The sequence below is a fragment of the Callospermophilus lateralis genome, chromosome 2 (genome assembly GCF_048772815.1).
Source record: "Callospermophilus lateralis isolate mCalLat2 chromosome 2, mCalLat2.hap1, whole genome shotgun sequence".
NCBI lineage: Eukaryota > Metazoa > Chordata > Mammalia > Rodentia > Sciuridae > Callospermophilus > Callospermophilus lateralis.
Window position 1 is genome coordinate 160,802,276 of NC_135306.1, and position 21,252 is coordinate 160,823,527.

A 21,252-nucleotide genomic window follows, 5' to 3' on the forward strand; every position below is an offset into this window, starting at 1 on the left:
ACAACATGCTGTGTTTGGGTCTGAAATGGGATCAGTCTGTCTAGAGGACGCCTCTATGTCTGTATGTCTCATGTTAGACACACTTTTTCTTGGCACAGGCCAGTTAATGAGAAAGCTTGGAGGGGCAGGGCCCTCCCCAGGACTGACCTCAGAGAAGAGTTGTGGTTCTGCTACTCAGAGGGGTTGACCAACTGCTGCCAGCCAAGGAATTCAAGAGGTAGGTACAGGAAATCGTAGTGTTAGTTGGAAGTGATATTAGAACTATTTAGCAGCAGGAATAGACAGGCTCTGACCAATCAGAACAAGCAACAGTCATAATAGATAGAACTGAATATCAGCCTTGGGAAAAGGGAGAGTTTACAAAAGGAGAGTTTACATTGTTTCCTTATTTGGTCGCAGCCACAGCACCATGAGATGGCTTGGGACCGTTCCTAATTTTAGACACGCAGAAACTCCCAGGTCATGTCTTTCTTGAGGCTATGTGGTTGGTGGCAAGCTGGAAACCCAGATCTTCTATGTTCTTTCTACAATACCACGCTGCCTACACCTGCACAGGTGCTGTGCAGGCTCAACCAAGCCCAGGAAGATCAAGAGCAAGCTGAGGCTGGCCTGCCCACTGGGCAGCTCAGAGCAGGGTGAGAATGCAAGCAGGAGGAAAGGGTGGCAATGCTCTGGGACTTGTAGTCAAGGTAGAGCTGGTGGGGGCCTTGCTGTGCCCGCTGCTCACTGAGTGCTATAGTCCTGTATAGCTATAGTGAATGTCCACATGGTTTTCAGGTGGTCATCTGAAAACCTGCCATCTCTGACAACCCTGAGTCCTATAGGAGGCTCAGAGGAAGAGAGAGCTGGGCCAAGGCAGAACAGGAGGAACATTCTAGAAGGTCAAGTATTACGGTTTGGAGATGAGGTGTCCCCCCACCCCCCAAAAAGCTCATGTTCTGTCATGTATTAATGTTCAGTGGTGAAATTATTAGATTATGAGAACTGCAACCTAACCCATGGAGTAGTCTATGTGATGGGTTAATAATTTTGAATGGAATACTGGATGGTAACTGTAGGCAAGTGGGGCACGGCTGGAGGAAGTAGGTCATGGGGACATGCCTTTGAAGATTAGATTTTGTCCCTGGCTCCTCCCTTGCTCTCTGCTTCCAGCTGCCATGAGCTGAGCCACAGTCCTCCGCTATGTTCTTCCACCACGATGCTCTGCCTCATCTCAGCCCCAGAGAGATGAGAGTTGGCATTCCATGGATTGTGCCTCTGAAACAATAGCTCAAATAAACTCCTCCTCCTCTATGTTATTCTTGTCGGGTATTTTGGTCACAGTGATGAAAAGCTAACACAATAAAGACATGGATGTTTATTTAGAAGGTGATCCCAGGAAACAGAATGTGAAAGTGAGGAAAGTTAGACATGGAAGGAGACAAACCAATGAAGTGAATATTAATGAATGACGAACCATCATGGGAAAAATGAGGGGAAGTCATTAAAACCTTGTGGATGTTGCTTCAGCATTGTGCCACTGGTGGGCTGCGTGGCTGGGGCACATATTCCCTCCCTGCTATCTCCCAACCCTTGGGCTTTACCCTCCCTGACTCCTGTGCCTGCCACTCTGAGCCAGCTCCCAGGGTGCCAGCAAGGCAGAGAGATGCTGGAGGTGAGAACACAGAATTGTCTTCATGGCCACAGGCAGACCCAGGTGGGCTGGGCAGGGAATGAGGCACTCAGAGCAGGCTACACCTACAGATCCTGGTGGACACAGAGCCCAGGAGCCTGCTTCCTCCATTGTGGGATCTTTTCCTCCATGTGAGGGAGGGAGGCCTATCCCTGCCCAGGACTGTGCTTGATCTTTTGGAAAACCTAAGGAATGTGTTCTTTCACGCTTCAGCTACAAAATGTCATTGTCTGGGCTTCTCTTTCCCTGTCCTCTATTTGGGAGCCTCCAGAGCTTCCTCCGTGGGTGGGATCTTTGCTTTGGTCCTGGTGAGAAATGTCTTCCAAAACAGGTAATCTCCCTTCTTCTAGGATCCCTCATCCTCACCAACCTGTAGCTGGACACGGGCCCCACAGGGGCCCTGCTGCCCTGCAGGGGATGTACTGGGGACATCTGACAGACAAGAAGGTTTTAATTTTGAAAGCCACTGATCTACCGCATGTCAACAAATGGTACCTGTTGGTCTGAGGGTGGTTTGCAGCTCCTCTCGTCTGATCCGAGCACTGACTGCATCTCAATAGGAGGTGTGCAGGCCCCCACCCCAAGGCAAGAGGGACTCTTCCTCTGGCTCCGGGGTGAAGGACTATGTCATGGAAAGAGGCAAGGAATTACCTGGGAGTGGCTAAGAGAAAGGTCTTTTCACCTCCATGATGGGGGTTGGTTTTCCAGCACATTTAAGTGGTGACTGGGAGAGAGACTGGACCATTGGGCGGCTTCCTTTCTGTAAGAAGTGCCGAGCCAGGAATTCATGGTGGGGTGCCTGGGGCCTGGCTCTGTCGAGATAGATGAACCTTTCTCTTCTTTCATCACACCACCCATAAAAGAAGCAGCGAGGTCTCTGCCCTGCTCCATCTCATGTGGCTGCTGATCTGAATTGTGGCAGGACAGTACCGAGTAAACGGGAAGGAACAATGGGGATGCATTTTATGTTTGAATCATGTGGGTGAGGCGGTCAAGAAGCCTGTGAAGCCTGGCAAGGCTGGGCAGCGATTCGCCTTCAGCCCTGGGGAGACTTGGCAAAGTTGACCTGTCTGAATAGAGATAGGCTGTGTCCGCAGCAGGGATGGGGCTTGGTGCACAAACCAGGCTTCAGAGAGGAGCGCTGCTGGGCTGTTCCAGGCCTTCTCTAGAGACAGGTCTTCTACTCTGGGGTGAGGACAGTTCTTGAACCTTCATGGAAATGATCCTCCCTCCTTACAATATTTTTATTGGCTTTTTCTGACACAAAGACCAATCCTCTGAAGAAAAGTTTGGCCTCCTTAATGCTACCCAGAGGTGTCCTGGTATGATGAGTGACGGTTGGATTTGCTGCCTGGCATCTATCCTTACTTTGTGGGGCCCGTGTCCAATTTGTCTCTTTCCCCCTGCTTGGCCCTCATGCTTTGGAGGCACCACCTTTTGGCTTGGTGGTGGGTGAAGCAAGTGATTTAGACCTCAGGCAGCCAGGATAGGACAGGACAGACCAGGACAGTCCTCTGTTGGCCACGGGGATTTATTTGGGAAGGGTGAGATGTAATGAGGTGCTTACCAGGGCTTCCGGGAATTCTTTCACTCTTGCCAGCTGAACTTGAAGCTGAAAGGGTGGGATCCCATAGGGCAGGAAGCCATCTTGTCACCATGTGGAGCCTAAGTTGACAAGACAGAATCCAGAAAAGGAAAAAAATTGATCCCCAAATCCAGATGGTACCTGAAGCCAGACTTTCTCTCTAGATCTTTGAGCTTTGAAAGCCAATAAATTCCTTTTGTACTTAAATTATTTTGAATTAGAATTTCTGTCTCTTGCAATTGAGTCTAAACTGAAACCCTTGGACAGGAGAGCAGCATACCAATCACATTAGTTAGATTGGCATACTCACTCTGCCCGGATGTCTTTTTAGCTTAGATCATATGAGTTTTCCCCTAAAAGACTTTGGGGGTACACTGAAAAAGTTCACTTTGGGAGCTGGAATGGTGGAGAACTTGGCCAAGGTTTAACCCATCAGTGAAATATTCAGCCCAACTGACCATCTCTGGAACTGATTGACATTTCTGTGGTCACTGTGAATAACCCTTTTTCCTTGTATCCTTCAGATCCCCGACACATTCCAACAGAAATCGTTCCTTCATGACAAGTCTGGGCAAGATAACAGGCGCTAGCTAGGTCACATGTCATCATTCATTTCTTTATCCAGTAAGACATTTTAAAATTTATTCACCATATAAATGATCAAGAAAATGGTAGCAATAAGACTTTTAGAGTTGAATCAGATCAGAGTACTATTCAAAATATTGCATTTAACTAGCTAGTGTGGTCACACTGTAGAAGCTGCAGTTTCTGAAAGAATCCTTGGGAAGGTGTCTCTAGGGGATGTTGGCCTATGGTGGGGGCCTCAGCCTACATAGACCTGCTGAGGAACCAGTGTCAAATGCCACCAGGGACACTGTCACCCACCAGGTCTTGGACCAGGAGACACATGAGCAGAGGGTTGACTGGTGGGGGGCTAAAAGTCTTTGGCAGAGTACAGAGTATCTCAATATTTTAACAATTGATGTGTATTTATTGGTGAGTGCTGTTACAGAGGCCTAAGTGAAGACCAGGCCTTGAAGGAGTTTGCATACTGAGTCCAGGAATTTTTATCTTCTCTTGATGGTGATGGGGAACTCACTGGGGGTAAGAAGGACACTGACATGACCGTTGATGTGGAAAATGTTTCTAGAGATAGTGTGGAAAACCCAGAAGGCAGTTTGGCAATAGTGGTCCAGGAAGAGCTGGGAGGTCCGGGTTGGAGCAGTCTTTCCCCATTAGGGGCCACTGAGCCCAGAGGCATTGAAGGATTTGGCTTTGAGATGACATTTGTGGTTTAGTTGATTTTCTTTCAAACTTAATCCTTTCTCTGCCAGTGTAGAGTAAGAACCGGATGTTTTATGCAGTTCATTTTCTATTGTATTTAGGATGTTCCTGAACACTCCCAGGACACCTGCCCTTGCAAGATATCACCCTGCATTCCTTAACTTGGCTGCTCCACTGGGATTCTGAAAAGCTTCAGTCCGTTGATATACATCAGCGGGGGCTGCTGAGCCGTTTAAGCTTTGACTATCTCTACTTGAAAGGCTTGAGATAAAGTTTTCCACTGCTGGAGAGGGGGTGCTTAAGTGGCTTAGGCCCTCGCCCATTCATACTTTGCCTGTAACCCCGAGAGAGTCCTTGAATGTTAATTTCACAACACAAAAATGAGTGCATAATTAACCTGAGAGAAATGTGTCCATCAAACACTTACGGGGTTCTTATTGTGCACCCGGCACAAAGAATGGATGACAAAAATGACCTCAGGGAGCTCCAGAAGTTTCCTCTGCTCCTCTCACACCAGCATATCAAAACACACCCAGCCCATAAATGGAGGTGATCTAGGCAAACCCAACACCACGTTGGTCTTGCAAATTAGGCAACGAGTGCTTGCACCTGGGCAGAGCTGGTGGCCAGGGTGACTCAGGGGCTCCGGGAAGTGCCTTCTCCCTGGGTACACTTCCTCCATTTCCCTGTGGTGATTCTTAGGGTTCTGAGAGGCCACAAGTCAAAGAGAACACCAGTGCACAAAGTGAACACAGGACACTTGTTTCTGAGTGTCAGAGAATGATGCTCCTGTGAAGATCCTCTTCTTGGGCCCACAAAGTCTTCTATGGAATCTGGAAGTAGTGGCTATATGAGGGCACAAATCAGCCACTCAGCCCAGACCACATTGTGGCCTTGGGGATGGTTTTGCAATTAAGTATGCAATGTGGTTCTTTGCTGATAATCCCTTTGCTGCTGCGAGGCAGATTCAAAGCTGCTTCTCACCATGTAAATATATAATATATATATACACACACACACACACACACACACACACACACACACACACACATATATTAATTCAAAACTGGGCTCTTAAAGGAGACAACTCTTTTTGTCCTAAACAGTTAAAAATTACCTTTCTAAAGGATAGCTTTTGAACAACACTGAGACTGGGTTAGGTAGGTCATAGAGAATCTGGGGATAGTGTGTCTTAGGTGTGGATATGGAAAGGTAAACTAGTAGGGAAGAGTTGTTGCAGGTAAAGGGGAAATAGAGGGAAACCAAGGGTGGCAGAAGGAGAAAACAAACTCAGCAAAAATCCCATTTCTCCTGAGGGCTGGCCTTGGAATTGGGGACAGAGAAGTTGAACAACTCCTCTGAGGATGCCCAGGGATGCTGAGTGACCTGGAATCCTGAATCAGGGTGAATGCTGGTAATAGTGACCATATAGGGTGTGTTTACTGCTGTCTTTGAATGTATTTACTCATCTAATCCTTACAACAATCCCATGAGATAAGTGCCATTATTTTATTACAACCATTGAGGAAATGGAGGGAGGGAGGAAGGGAGGTGGGAGGAGAGAGAGAGAGAGAGAGAGAGAGAAATTTGCCCAAATCACGAAACTGGTGAGTAGGGTGGCTGGGATTCAAAGTCAGGGAATCAGCTTGAGTGTCTGTGCTGACAAATGGGCATTAGGCAGGGGTCCAGGAACGAGACCTACCCTGCAGCAGCAAGATGACCAGGGGTAAGTTATTTGGGTCCTTGATTTTTTTTTCTTCACCTATTCACTGTAGTGGAGAAAAATGTACAGTGTGAGGGAAAAGAGCTTTGATGTCTGGAGGGCTCTGCACATGTTTACTATGGTCGTTTAGATTGCTCAAGGCGAGGGAAGGAGAGGAGGCTGAGGGCTTGGCTTTTCCTAGGAGCAGCAGCTGGTCCCTTGGAGACTATGGGATCCTAGGAGAACCACTGGCTGGAGAGGAGAGGAAGGAAGCTGGAGAGAAGGACACTGGGAAGGAGATATGAGCCTGGCATCCGGCCCAGCTCAGGAGTACAGCCCCAGAGACAGAGTCACCATGCTCGCTCTGTGCAAGGTCCCTCCGTGCGGGGTCCTGGGCCTTTGCGCTCTGCTCTGGATTCCAGCACAGCAGCTCCTACTGCTGGCGGCTTTCTGGGGCTACTCCCCACTCCCAGAGGATTCCAGATGCTGCATTAGGGCCTGTCCTCTGTCCCTCTTCCCTTCTCCCTCAATCTTGCTCAGGTTTCATTTCCAAGGCCAGAGAAAGCTCAGTCTCCTGCACTGTGTGTTCTGCTTTCTTCCTTTGCCAGACACATCTGTGACTGTGACCATCAGTCCTCTGCCCTGAGCTCACCAGGCACAGGGACCTTGCTTACTCCCTCCAGGAGGCAGGGCGTTTCCTCAGCAGGCTACAAAAAGGTGTGTTGTTGAACTGAGGAGCATCTTGGAGAGTGGGCAGAGCCTTCCCCCCAGCTCTCCTGTGACCAGCGGTAAGTCAAAAATCTCAATAGGCCACGTCCTTGCCTGATGAGAAGAGTGTTGGGCCTGCTCACTTGGAGGGTGCTACTGGGGAGAACCACTAGGCAGGTACAGGTTGGCCTGCACATCTGTGAGGCTGCACACCTTCTCTGTGGGTTAGAATCCATGCACAGCCTCTGTCCCTAATACCCATTGACTCATGGTGCTCTGGGAAGTTGCTTAGGACACTGAGTGGGTAGAATTAAAATCAACTACTTTCATCTGGCACCAAGAATATGGTTGGCAATAAATTGCTTCTCCAATAAGTGTATAATCACTTCTCATCAGATTAGTCCTCGCCAGGAGCTGTTCTGAAATCCTTTCTGTAGTTGATCCAGCTCTGACTCCCAAGGAAAAAAATTAAAAACAAATTAGATGCAAGGATGATGAATCTGATGAAGGGCAAAGATACCTAGAGGCTTCTCCTCCTGTAGAGAGGCTCGGGAGTGAGGAGTAGGTCCTGGGCAATCCCAAGAACTGCCAAAGAAGTCTGAGGTGGTGGGAGTTAACTATTTCACTCAGTCTCATTCTTGGGGTTCATTCACTCAGTCTCAGTAAAACTGAGACTCAGACCCAATTTCTCCACCCATGACAACCACACAGACAGCCAAATGGCACCACACCTGTCCTGTGAGCTCAGGGAAGTCCCAGCTCTGTCCTTTCACTTCCAACTGCAGCTTACATGAGAGGGGCACTGGAGACAGATGAAACAAATTCCAGACGCAAGATGCATTGCTTCTTATTAACGTCAGACCACCACAACCCTCCAGAACCAGAATCTTCTTCCCTGGATTCCTCTGTCCTATTCACACAAACATACTAATGCTTCTGAAGTATTTTCAGTCAGTTTGCATCTCCTGGATATCTTTCATATCACCAATGCAAGCTCGCTAGGATCTGAGTATTTGTGTCCCCTCTCACCCCACCCAATTAATGTGTTGAAATCCTTAACCTCAGGGTGAGAGTGTTAGGAGGTGAGGTGTCTGGGAGATGATGAAGTCATGGTGGCAGTGTCCTCACGAACAGGATTGGTGCCCTTATAAGAAAGCCCCCAGAGAACTTATTTCCTCTTCTGCCATTTGAGGATAGAAAGAAGATGGTGATCTATGAACCAAGAACTAGGTCCTTACTATACATCGAATCTGCCTGGTACCTTGATCTAGGACTTCCTAAAGAACTGTGAGAAATAAATTTCTGTTGTTTGTCAGTTCCCTAGATGGTGGTATTTTGTTACAGCAGCAGCTCATTCTGAAACTGTTCACTTCTGATATCTACCTCATTGGTCAACAGAGGCTGTTATCACCAGTAAAACCCACACCTGACATGCCGTTTGCTAATTTGCAGAGCCTCAGTTGTTGACTGAAATACAAACAGAAGTGCTTACAACTCTTGCTTCTCCCATGGTTCCTCTGTAGTTCATGTTTGATGATGACCCCCTCAACTGCAGAATATGGATGAGGGCAACTGCCCCTAAGGCTGAGTTCCTCTCTCTGATGAAGTGTTTGAAAGTCAGGTAGGGTCATCGTAAGAAGTCACCACAGATGGGAGGGTTTGTCCCCTGCAAAACTGTGATTTGGGAGAAAAAAAAAAAAAGTCATTTTCTAAACAGTACCTCTAAATAGGCCAGCGATTCAAGTCACTTGCTGAATTCAGATCCTGGCCGTACACTCTGACCCTTATCATTGGCTGACCTCTGACCTGGCCACTGATAGAGCCACCAAATTCTCCAGGGCTTGGACCACCCAGGAGCTTAGTAGGATAGAGCATGATCATACCTATTCGGGCCTCAGGGTGAACCCTCCAGCTAGCCTCGATTTCCCCTCATAAATTAGGTGGTTTGGATTTTATGGCAGTTGCTTCTCTGGGATGGATGTGGATTTTCACCTCCTTACAACACAAACCACTGATTCAGGCCGCTGGGAGTTATTTCAGAGGGAGGCCTTTCACTTCCTATAAACAGACTGCCTGGAATTTTGGCACATTTGGGGCCTCAGAGCCAGTTTAGCATTTTAAAGAAGCTAAAGAATATGTAAAGCATCCTAATAAAAATATAGTTAGAGCCCAAGCGGGAGGAATAATCATTACATTAATGCATCGGGTTTGTATTCCCAGAGGCATTTTTTGCTTATGTAAAATCCTTCCCACCCTGGTTACTGGTCTCAGGAAATGGCAATGTATTTACTTTTTTTTTTCCCCCCCTAAGAATATTGAAATTTAAGAGACAGATCTTTGAAGTTCCACCTGTTTTTATTTATAAAGCAAGGCACGATATGGACAATCCTGCGTTTCATAATTCAACACGTGGAGGTCTCATCCCAGCTCTCCCAATGGCTAGCTGCTTGGCTTTGCACTCTAGATTTTATCTCCCCTGGGCCTCAGTTTCTGCATCTGCAAAACTAGGCTAATAAAACTTATTTCATTGGGCGTCATGGACTGATTAAACTGATCAGTGTTTGCAAAGTACTTGTCTCGGAGCAATGCTCATCAAGGGTAGTGACTAACAGTCCAAGGTCAACCAGACAGGAGGCTGTGCATGGAATGAGTATTAGAAAGGCTTTCATCTGGGTGCCAGTAGCAATCCTACTCTGCAGAATAATTATCAGTGAGCTTTAATGGACCTATGGCCTGACTGAGGATGGTGGTGGGTCAGCATATAGTTAACATTTATCACTTGGGCCCCCAACTCTGGACACTGCTCACACAGATTCAGAGTTGGAGACATTGAGAGGGAGCCAAAAGAAGGACTAAAGTAGCTCTCTGGGTGGATTGGTTGTTGACTTTATTTCCCATGGTCCTTCCCAAACTTATGCATGCATCTGAATCACCTGAAGATCTTCTAAAGCAGACTCAGTTCCTAGGTCTGGGGTGGAGCAGAGATTTTTCTGCATTTCTAATAAACTCCCAGGTGACATCACTGTTGCTGGCCCGTGGACCATACCTTGAATAGCAAAGTTCTAGAGCACAATGTCTCAGACCAGGCTGCCCATTAGAATAAAAATAAATAAATAAATAGGCCCAAGGTTTATCTCCAATCAATTAACTATAGCCTCAGAGAGTGGGGCTGGGGTTGGGGCTGGGCATCAGTCAAAACAGCTTGGGAGTCTTTCTCACTTCAATTATTGACCAAGGGCTTGCTGATGGCCTGATTCTGCCCATGCCTCTATGTCCAGCCAGAAGCACTTTGCTTTGGCTCTGAAATGCTGTGCTGTGGAGGGAATGGGGAAGCAATGACTGTTCATGGTAATGGTCCCTCCAGCTCCTCCCTGAAGCTGTCCCAACTCCTGCCCTTGATTGGCGGCCCCCTCCTCATGTCCTGGCACTCAGGCCACTTCACAGCCTGCAGTGATAGCCAACAAAGGAGTGGAGTTGGAGAATGATTTCACAATCCCACTGCTGTGGGGCTGCTGCTCTCAAATGGAGACTGCTTGGGCTTCCTGGCTCTGGCCACACATGGGGGTCCCCAGATAACAGAAGTCCCCCTGGGCTGTCTGTGCTTACCTCATCTGGGACTGGCAGTAGCTCTGACTTCTGGGTCCCAGCCTAGGACTGAGTCAGGGCAAGATGGAGCAGGTCAGCCCAAGGAGAGGAAGAGTCAAACCCAGATGGATTCAGAAGCTGGCCAAATGATTAGTGATGGCTGGACAATAGATAAATATGTGGGGGGAGGGGGCAGGACTAGGGGTACCTGGGACAAAGTAGCAGTGTAAATCCTACATGTAAGGAACAGAAAGAAATTTTGTCAGAATCAAAATGGAGTCACTTGTGTCAACGTCACCAAAGGTAAATAAAGCCAGGAGGTGGTGAAGGAAGGGTTTTTAACGCATGAGTGCCTGATAATGACTATCTCAAAACGCTGCCAGAATTATAAGTTTGTCCTGAGTCAACGTGAGGCTGATCTAACAGACCTGCAATTGGAAAAATCCAGACTGTGAAATGCACACAGATGGCAACAGTTTTATGGACCAAGGACCACACAGAGCTGGGTATGCAGTGGTAATCCAGACAAAGAACATTAAAACCAGAAGCCCTACTCCAGCTCCTCCCAGACAGAAGGTGAAGCTTATAGCTTTGACAAGGGCCCTCCATTTAGGTAAAGACAAGCAAATGGTCATTTTCATTGATCCCGGATACCTCTGTTGATCCCATAGTGGTCCATGTGCATGGGGCCATTCGTAGGAGAGAAGAATCCCTACATAATTTATCTAATTGAAAAGCTTTTGGCTTTGACTTTCTTCTGTGTTTTTGTCTTACTGATTCTAATGGTACTTTTACTTTCAGATTTAAGTACTGGCTCCTTTTAAAGGAAATCCTTAATCTGTTTTGATTGCCTAGACAAAGTATCGAACACCCAACAATCCTGTTTTCATGTAAACCCCAATAAAATCATAAAAAAGAAAAACAGGCTCTTAAAAAAGATGGCCTGATTCTTAAGACCAGAGCCCAGCCATCCCTGCTCAGGATGTTATAAACAAAGTTAAAAGGGTTTCCCACTTTTGGTTTCTGACTGTTTGGGCCCCATGGACCCTTCACTTTTTGGATCACACATCGTCAACTCATTTACAGGGGGAAAGATTGGAAGCTATAAAGTCACGAATGGTAGTCACTTGGGGATTTAGACAGATAGGCCTACAAATTCAGTTTGAAGAAGTTACAGAAGATGGGCTTTCACCATCCAGTGCCCCTAAAAAAACAAGGAATAAAAACAAAGGGGAATTTATTTGACTGTATTTTCCTGCTTTATTGTCCAACTGCTAATTCTGCTTATCCCCAAGAACTGGGTTTTACAGATCAGGAGTTCCTGGGCCCAGAGCAGCTAAAACTGGTTGGGGTCTGAGACGGCCACCTGAATGACCTTTAATTGGCCCTCCAGATTCTTCAAGTTTGAGGAATGAACAAAGACACTTGCTCTGAGTTGACTTAAAGGTCACTAATTCTGGAGTCCACTCAGCTGGGCAATACATTATTTGACTCCCACCGGCTCGGTAGACATCACCTCTGATGTGGGGATTATGACAACGGTTGCCTAGGTTACTCTTCAGGGACCTGAAGGCCACCTTTGCTGGAAACACTCACTCTTCCCTTGGGCCTCAGATGTCTGAAAAGGGACAGGATGGGGTGACAAGGCTTGGCACCTCTGTCTCCAGAGTCTGTCTCCTGTTCTGCCTTAACCTTTGGGTCCGAGTCTACTCAGTTCTGTATGTGGACGTGCTGATCCTGTGAGAAATGGTTTGCCCCAGACTGTAACATAGGGTGAACTTGACCTAGACTTCCCCACTTTGAGGGTGAACACGACTACCAGCCGCCAGGACTGGAAAACCAGACCATGAAAGGAGTGAAAAGGGAGGCACCCGTGTTCCTGGAAGACCTCTGCCTATTCCTGGAAAGGAAAAAAAAAGCTCCTTTTTTTTTTTTTTTACTCTTTAGCCACTGAATAAAGTCTTTCTTTCTCCCCAACACTCATCTCTCAGGCATTGATTTTTCTAAAGGATGAACTTTCGAATCTGGGTTCGATGACAGCAGGACCCCAGTCACAGGCCCTGGCACCCAGGGTATGACTCTTGGGACCTAGAGAAGGGGAGGGTGAGGGGAGGAATGCTGGACTCTAGTGTCCTCTCTGAAACAATGTCCAGGGAATGAAGGCAGCAATGCCTGGGGCAGGAGTGTGGCCCTGGCCCTTCTGACCTTCTGTCACCTCCTCTTGGGATGGTGGTGAGGGCCATGTGCTGAGGCCCCCTTCTTCTCTCCTCCAGGGATCTTTGAAGGACACAGCCAACTTCACAGGAGGATTTCCTCAAGTCCTTGACTTCCAGAACTTGGGTGGTGGGGGAGGGGATTACTAAGAAGGAGTGATGAGCAAAGGGCAGGAAGTTGGAAAGTAGTTCAATAAGGAATGCTAAAGAATAAGACCTAGCTGTAGGTCATATAGGTATAGGCTATATAGGCAGCTATCAGTTAAAACAATCTATGATGTATTTCAAAATGACTAGAAAAGAACAATATTCCCAGCCCATAGAAAATGATTACTGTTTGAATAGCTAGAAGTGTTTATTTCCCCGATTTATTATGACTCATCATATACCTATAACAAATCACCACAATATGTCTCATAGAAATATACAAATAATATGTCTCCATTAAAAAAAAAAAGAAAAGAAAAAAAAGAATGAGCCATGACCTCTGTATCAGGAAGATTTCTACAGAGGAATGTCACCAGTGTTCTCTGGCAACCTCAGTTTTACTCCTAAGGCCTTCAACTGTCTCGGTGAGGCCTTCCTGCATTACTGAGTGTAATCCTCTTTTTCCTGGAGGACAAATGATAGTAGATGTGAACCACATCCACAACATTCTTTCACAGGGACACCGAATTTGGTGTTTGGTTCAATCACTGCAGGACGCAGCCTGGCCGAGTTGACACAGAATGAATCATCACAGCCTTGATGCGTCCACTCCTGTGGTTGCAGAATGTCAGGCCTCAGAAGGGCTGTGTGTTTGCCTGGGCATCTGTACGCAGGGATGTTCCCTGGGTGGTCAGTCTCTCCCCTGACCTGGCTCAGGCCCTCGTCACCTCCTGCCTGGGTCACTGCCATGGTCTCTGCACTGTTGCTTTCGGTCTTTTTACCATGCTTGTTTTTCTCTGGTCCACTAGAGCCAGAGGGATCTTCCTAAAAGGCAAATCCTCTCAGCCCTCTCTGTCCCTGTTTAAAGTACTGTGGTGGCCTGTGTCTTAGCACAACTTATTTCTAGTTGGGTCCCTGCCTGCAGGAACTACTGACATTGCCAGAAAAATCCAAACTGTGCCATATCTCTGGAACTTTGCTCAAGCACAGAATGCCTTCTTTGCTCATTTCCTGTGTCCTGTTTGTCCTCTCTCCTTCCCTGCTGCCTGTCACCTACCGCCCACCCTACACACATCCTCATACACACTCAACACCTAGGAAAGCCTGGTGTATCTAGTCTCTGCCTGTGAAGTCTTTTCTTGCTTCCTTCTTTCATTTTGCTTTTTTTTCTCATCCACTCACCCTCTTACTTCCACTTCTGGGTCTGTACAAACTTCTGGCACAATGCCTGGTACATGTATTGTACTTCCTGACAGTTTCCTTCTAATTCCCCACAGACAATGTGAAACTGAGAGGCTGGGGGTCCCACTGAGGTTGCTGAGCATCTCCCGAATTGTCTCCATTGCTGGACTGAGCAGGGGTGAGGGAATAAAGCCAACAGTTTGCATTTGTGGAGGACATACTCTAGGACAAGCTTCATATGGCTTATTTCACTGAATCCTCATAACTCCAAGAGGCAAGTATTATTGTCCCCACCTTATGGGGGTGGGAACTTCCAGGCACTTGGGTGCTACTTCTTTTTAGTCCTTTAATATGCTTTCCAGGTATAGCAAATATTTGATGACAGATAGAGCCTGGGCTTGACCTTGGGCAGCCTGACTTCAAAGCCCATCCTAACCATGCTATCCTGTCTCTTGAAGACACAGTTTGGTTGAACAACTTGACAGAAAGCACTTTGTTTAAATTAAACTGATTCACACTACAATTTGATTAAAAAGGAATATTTTTACTTTTATCATTTTTAGGTAAGATTGATGCATGATGAGTTCTTTTTATCTAACTTATTTTTATCGAGGCATAATTCACATATCATAAATTCATCTTTTTAAAATGTACTATTTTAATACTGCAATCTTCAGTAAACATATTCAAGTTGTGCAATTGCCTTCATTATTTAATTCCAGAATATTTTCATCACTCTGAAAAGAAACCCTGTACATATTAGCAGTTTACTCCCTTGGTGCCCCACCCCCGCTACTCCTTGGCAATCACCTATCCACTTTCTGCTTATAGATTTGCTTCTTCTGGACATATCATACAACAGGTGGGGTTTTAAAAATTTTCTTCTTTCATTGAGTATTATGTTTCAAGATTCATCCAACTAGTAGCATGTATCAGTACATCACTGTTTTATAGCTGAATAATATTCTGGGGTTCTATAGGCTAACTAATGCTCACCAAAGATATTCACATCTTTTTCCCTGGAATCTGGGAATGTGAGGTCATGTGGCAAAAGGAACTTTTCAGACCTGATTGAAGATCTTGAGATAGAAAGATTATCCCAGGTTATCCTGGTAGATATTAAACATACTTATAAATGTCCATATACAAAGGAGACACAGGGAGATTTGACTACAGATAAGAAGGCAGAGAGAGAGTGGGGTGTTTAAAGATGGAAGAAGGGGCCACAAGCAAGGAATACAGGCATCACTAAAAGCTGAAAAGGCAGGGAAACAGAATGTTTCATCAGAGACTCCAGAAAAAACCTGGCTTGCAACATCTTGACTCTACCCAGTGAAACCAGCTAAGGACTTCCAACCCCCAGAACCATAAGCAAATAAGTCCATGCTAAGTCCCTCAGCTTCTGCTAATTTTTTACAGCAACAATGGGGAACTAATAATACAGCACATGTTCATACATTCATCAGTTGATGAGCACCTGAGTCTACTTTTTGTCTGGTATTAACGATGCTCCTATGAACATTCACACACAAGGTTTTCTGTGGATATGTTTTCATTTTCAGGTATGGAATTGCTGGATAATAGAGTGACTCTAACTTGATGAAGTTTGTTTTGTTTTGCAGACTTTCACACATCTGGAGAGGCTGACTCGGAGGGCAAGCTACAGGTTCAACAGGATGATGAGATTTCCATGCAGGAGCTCTGAGGATGGCAGGCAGCCTAAGATGCCAAAAACATTTCTAAAACTTAAGCCGCTATTTCACGCATATGCAGCACTTTCACAGCGTCAAAGGCAATGGAGCTATAATTATTTTTGTGTGTGTGTGTGTGCATTTGTTTGAAAATAGGAGCAGGTGTGCTGTTTCTAGCAGGTAAAGCTGGTGCTGAAACAGTGTAGATATGACTAATTTGGTTAAAACAAACTGATAAGAATTTCAAAGAGCAATCATAACAGGAATAACTGAAAAAAAGCAGCGTTCATTGAATAAATTCAGACAGGACTGAATTTATATGTTCATTGAATAAATTCAGGTACCACCTCAGTAATTTATGTGGGCTGAGAGCCAGGCCCCAAGAAGCACAGTTTTGTATTGCTTTTGAGGAGCTTTTGGCAGTGATATGGCAGTGGCAGACTGTTTCTCAAGTCACAGAGCTGCCATTTGGTAGAGTCAGAATTGAAATCAGATCTGTCTGCATTATTATTATTATTATTATTATGTATTGAGCCCAGGGATGTTTTGCCACTGAGCTACATCCCCAGTCCTCTTTATTTTTGATTTTGAGAGAGGACCTCACTAAGTTGCTGGGGCTGACCTTGAACTTGCAATCCTCCTGCCTCAGCTTCCTGAGTTGCTGGGTTACAGGTGTGCACCACTGTGCCTGGAAAGAATTACTTTTATTTCAGTGGGAAAGGAGGACATTTTCTTCCTGCTATTTGTTTGGGTTTGTATGTACACACATCTGAGAGGTCTCCAGCAGTCACTGGAGCTACAATTTCTTAGGTCCACTTTACATTGTGAAGTCTTTTGGAAGAAAATGAAGTAGAGATGGAAGTCTTCTATGTCCACATATACACCGAGGAGGGTGGAGGATTGAGCCGTCTCGAGGAGGACTGTGTTTGTGGTTTGGATTTTTGTTTCTTGATCACCTGCTGTGTGTGGTCCTTACAGTATACTTTCAAGGTAGTTTCAGTCACATGTGGCTTGACAACAGGGATACCTTCTGAGAAATGCATCATTAGGCAAATTTGTAGTTTGTGCAAACATCATTGAGTCTACTTACACAGACTGTGTAGTGCAGGTCATTTGATTGATATGATCCTGGATGCAGTCAAGACACTTGGCAAATACAAGAGGCACACAAGGCTACTTACTGCCTGTGTAACATGGCATACCGTTTATAGAATACTGAATATAGATGAGAAGTGTGTTCTAAAATAACAATAAGAAATATAGTAAAAACAAACCAGTTAAAGAGTCATTTCCTGTCATCATCAAGCATTATGACTATACAGAATTGTTCATGTTATACTTCTGTGTGATTGGGATTCGTTTGTGCCATCATCGGCACACACACAGGGTTAATGTGTTGCTCTATGATGTCACGATGGCTGTGACATCACTAGGCAATGGGGATTTTTTTATGCCCATTGTAATCTCATGGGCCCACTGTCATATATGCCGTTTATCATTAAAAGAAACATTTTGTGGTATCCTTACTGTACAGTGGACTGTAGTATCCTGTCCACTGTGCAGGCAAGGGGAAGAATATTTGGAAATATTAAATCCCTAAAGCCACACAACTGGTCAATGTTAACACCAGGATCAGTACCTAAGCTTACTGTTTTAAAAGCTCTCGTTATTTTCACCATGCAGTCATGCCAATTTGGGAGCTGGAATCTGAGACTTGGAAAGAATTAAAATTCTTTTTTCTGAGAATCATTGTGAGTAAATCAAGAGAACAGAGAGGACCAAGCAAACTCCTCCATGCCCTATGCTGGCCTTTGAGTGGTGCGTGCACGGGAAGCAGGATCTAGACATTCCAGGCTGGGATGGACCATGGAGGCTCACATGGCCCAACAGGGAAGCTCAGGCCCCAAGAAGGAGCATGATCTGGGGGCCCCTATAGAACAGGGGACTGAGACCCAATCCTGCTCCACCACTTGCTACTGGGAAAACTGAAGCAAGTGGTTTCCGGGAGCTTCAGACTCCCCTTTAAAATGGGGATGAGAAAGGCCCCCACGGAAACGGAAAACAAGACAGGAAGAGTGAGCCATCAGCAGGCTGTGGCCTTCCCAGGACAGCAGCTCTGATGGGTGAAGAAGCAGAATGGCACCTCTTTGCCTGGGGCCTCTTGGAGGCTGTTCTGAAACATCTGGGTCACTGGACACTCTAGCATCCTCCTTCCTAAGTCACCGCTGAGGAGCTGGGTCCTCATGGGTCAGGGTCACTGACAGCAGGGTCTCGGGTGGTGAAATCATTTGGGCAAAGAGCTTTGCAGAGTTCAGAAATTCAACTCAGCAATTCCCCAGGCTGCGGCCTTCTGAGACCCCAGTGATGGAGATACTGCAGTCCCGCTAGTGGCTGCTTCCTTGTTGCTAAGCAACCAAATATTTGATATTAAGTTCCTGTTGATGAAGCTAATTGCAAAGGTTAATTGTCCTCCGAGATGAAAAACGCTCCAGGAATGTATTGAGAAGTTGGTCTTTGTGAACTTCTGCAAGAACATGATTTCATGAAAAAGCCTAATTTTTTTGCAACAATGATGATATCAGCACTTTATTCTTCCTGCTTTGTTCATCCCTTAGAGCAGGAGTTTTCAAACTTAGGAAAAAAAAATCTTTGCAGACAAGTAGAAGTGGCACCTCAATATATGAGGCATCCCTAATTGTCCCTCCCATTTTATAGATGGGTAAACCAAGGCACAGAGAGATCAGTTGATGTCCTAGTAAGGATGTGCCCAGGATTCAAAGTAGACAGTGACCAGAGCTAGAGGTCTTTGACCACTACACCCATCATACACACTCAGATTGTGTATTTGGCCTTTGTCGGGCTAGGAAAGAAAGTTGCCACTCTGCAGACCTGTTCGTGTAGGTAGTGGGCTCTGAGCTTCATGGCTTACCCTCTAGCAGCAAAGCATCAGCCCAAGTGAGCTGGGTCTGGTAGGGGATGGGTGACGCCCCCACACCGCTGTTACCCTGACACCCCAAGGGTCATTCCAACCCTGCTACCTCAAGGACTCAAGAGCATGGCATGTGGTGGTGTCTTCCAACCCCATGTGCCTTGCTACAAAGGGTGGAACAGACACACAGCTGAGCCAGAAGTCACTGTGCCATAGGACTGAGTACCAGGAAAGATGCTGGGCTTTCTAAATTATGTTTTCTCACCAACAGATGAGCATTTTTACTTTATTTTACACTTGAGGAAACAAACTTACTAAGCTTTATCATCCCCAATCTCTGACTACAAGTTATGCCCCCAAAACAATAAAAAAGTCTATGCAGTCTTGTAACACTGTACACCATATCCATATCCTCACTTGTTATTATTGACCCAGGTCTTTAGAGTTAAATTTTCATGCTGTGTCCACAATAGGGGCAAAAGAGCCAACCCCATTAAGAAACGAAGCTGTGAGTACAGTGGGATAATGCTGCCTGCATCTGCGTCTTGACTGATGGCCTCGTAGGGATGGGATGCTCCGACTTGCCATCATGCTTTTAGCTGCTAATTGCATTTTTTAACTATGTTGCTTCAGACCACGTTACACAAAGCAAGCTTCCTGGAAGTCTGGCCCAGCTTGTCAGAGCAGCGGGCAGAGAGCATCTTCTTGGAAACCTCCGTTGATTCCAGGGGGACCTCAGGACGGCAACACAACACTCACAAGTCCAGATCCCTCAATGTTCAGGGGCTCCCAAGTTGAGTTGACACTCGGTGTGAGGGTCAGTCAGTTTGGGTGAGAGCTCTTCTCTGTCTCCATCCTGTATGGGTCAGAAACGTAAACCCCGCAGAGAGTGCCTGAATTTTGGCTCAAGGTCAGGTAGAAGGTGCAGACTCCAGGGTAGCAAGGATTGGTGTCTTCCTGGATCATAATGATAATATTAACTATATATAGATAGATAGATAGATAGATGTGTGTGTATACATATATAGACACAATATAAATATATATATTGTGTTACTGACATATAAATAGATACTATTGATTTGGTTTCTATGGGTCAAATACTTCTCCAGTACGTCATCTTTTTCCAGTACTTGCAACTACTATTGCAACAGCCAGTTCTGTGTGAGTGTCTTAATCCATATTTTGCTTCTATAACAGAATACCTGAGACAGGACACTTTATAAAGAACATACCTTTTTTATCTCATAGTTCTGGAGGCTCAGAAGTCCAATATCAGGTTGCTGGCACCTGGAGGGAAGACATTTATGACAGCATCAATCCTACCTTCTTAAAGATCCCACATCTTAATATTGTTGCAATGGTAATTAAATTTCAACATGAGTCTTGGAGAGGAAAAAATATTCAAGCTACAGCAGTGGGCTCTGACCATTTTCACAAAGGCACAACTGAGAGCTACGTGCAGACTCCCCTCCTACCCCTGGGACTTTCCTGTGGATGTCACTGTAGAACGTCCCTCTGCGCCCACCTGAGTGGAACACAGAAATGCAAGTAAGTAATATCCTAGAAAACAAAATTTGACTAATAGAAATAAAAGCCATTGAGGCCATTCTTTCTTCTCTCTCTTCTCTGATACGTAGTTCTAAGACAGCTGTGTGACCCAAGGCCCTCAGGGATGCCAAGAGGGTTCAGCATGATGGGATTGCTCCTATTAGTTATAACCAGCTCAGGCTGGAGGATTTCTTGTGGGTGGGGCTGGTCCCCAGAACAAGGTCTCTCTAGATAAGAAGGGTCCACCCAAGTGTTGATGGCATCAGTTTCAATAGTGGAGATGAGCTGAAGTGGGTTCAGATGGAACAGAGAGAGATTAGACAGCTTCAATACCAACAAGGTTCTGGCTTCCATCCTCTACTTTCTGAAGATGGTGTCTATTGACTATCATCGATATGGAGTAGTTCATGGCAGAACATGACCTAGGGATGCCACCTTCCTCTTCTGCAATACTTTTGCTGGTTCCAGAATTGAGCTGTCAAGGGATTTCTGGACCAACAGCTAATGGAATATCAAGTCTGAGAGTTATTTTTTGGATAATAATCTGTCAGCATATTTTAATTTGGATCTGGAATTTTCCCCTAAGGCTCAGGGATTGAAGGCTTGGTCTCCAGACGGTGGCACTATTGGGAGGTGGTGGAAACTTAGGGGATGGACCTTGTTGCAAGACGTGAGTCACTGGGGGCATGACTTCAAAGAGTAAATTTTGTCCCTGGATCCTTTCTCTCTGCTTCCTGGCCACTATGAGGTGAGCAGTTTTATTCTGCCACACTCTACCCACTCTGCCATGATGCCATAAGCCCACAGCATAGGGTCAGGCAACTATGGAATGAAGCTCTAAAACCATAAGTCAAAATAAATCTTGACTCCTTCAAGTTCTTTATCTCAGGTATTTTGTCACAGCAATGGAAAGCTGACCGACAAACAGTACTTGAGCCAAAACTCCCATATGATCTGAGAAATGCCAGGTGAGAAAAAATCAGAACAGAACCTTAAGTTTGAA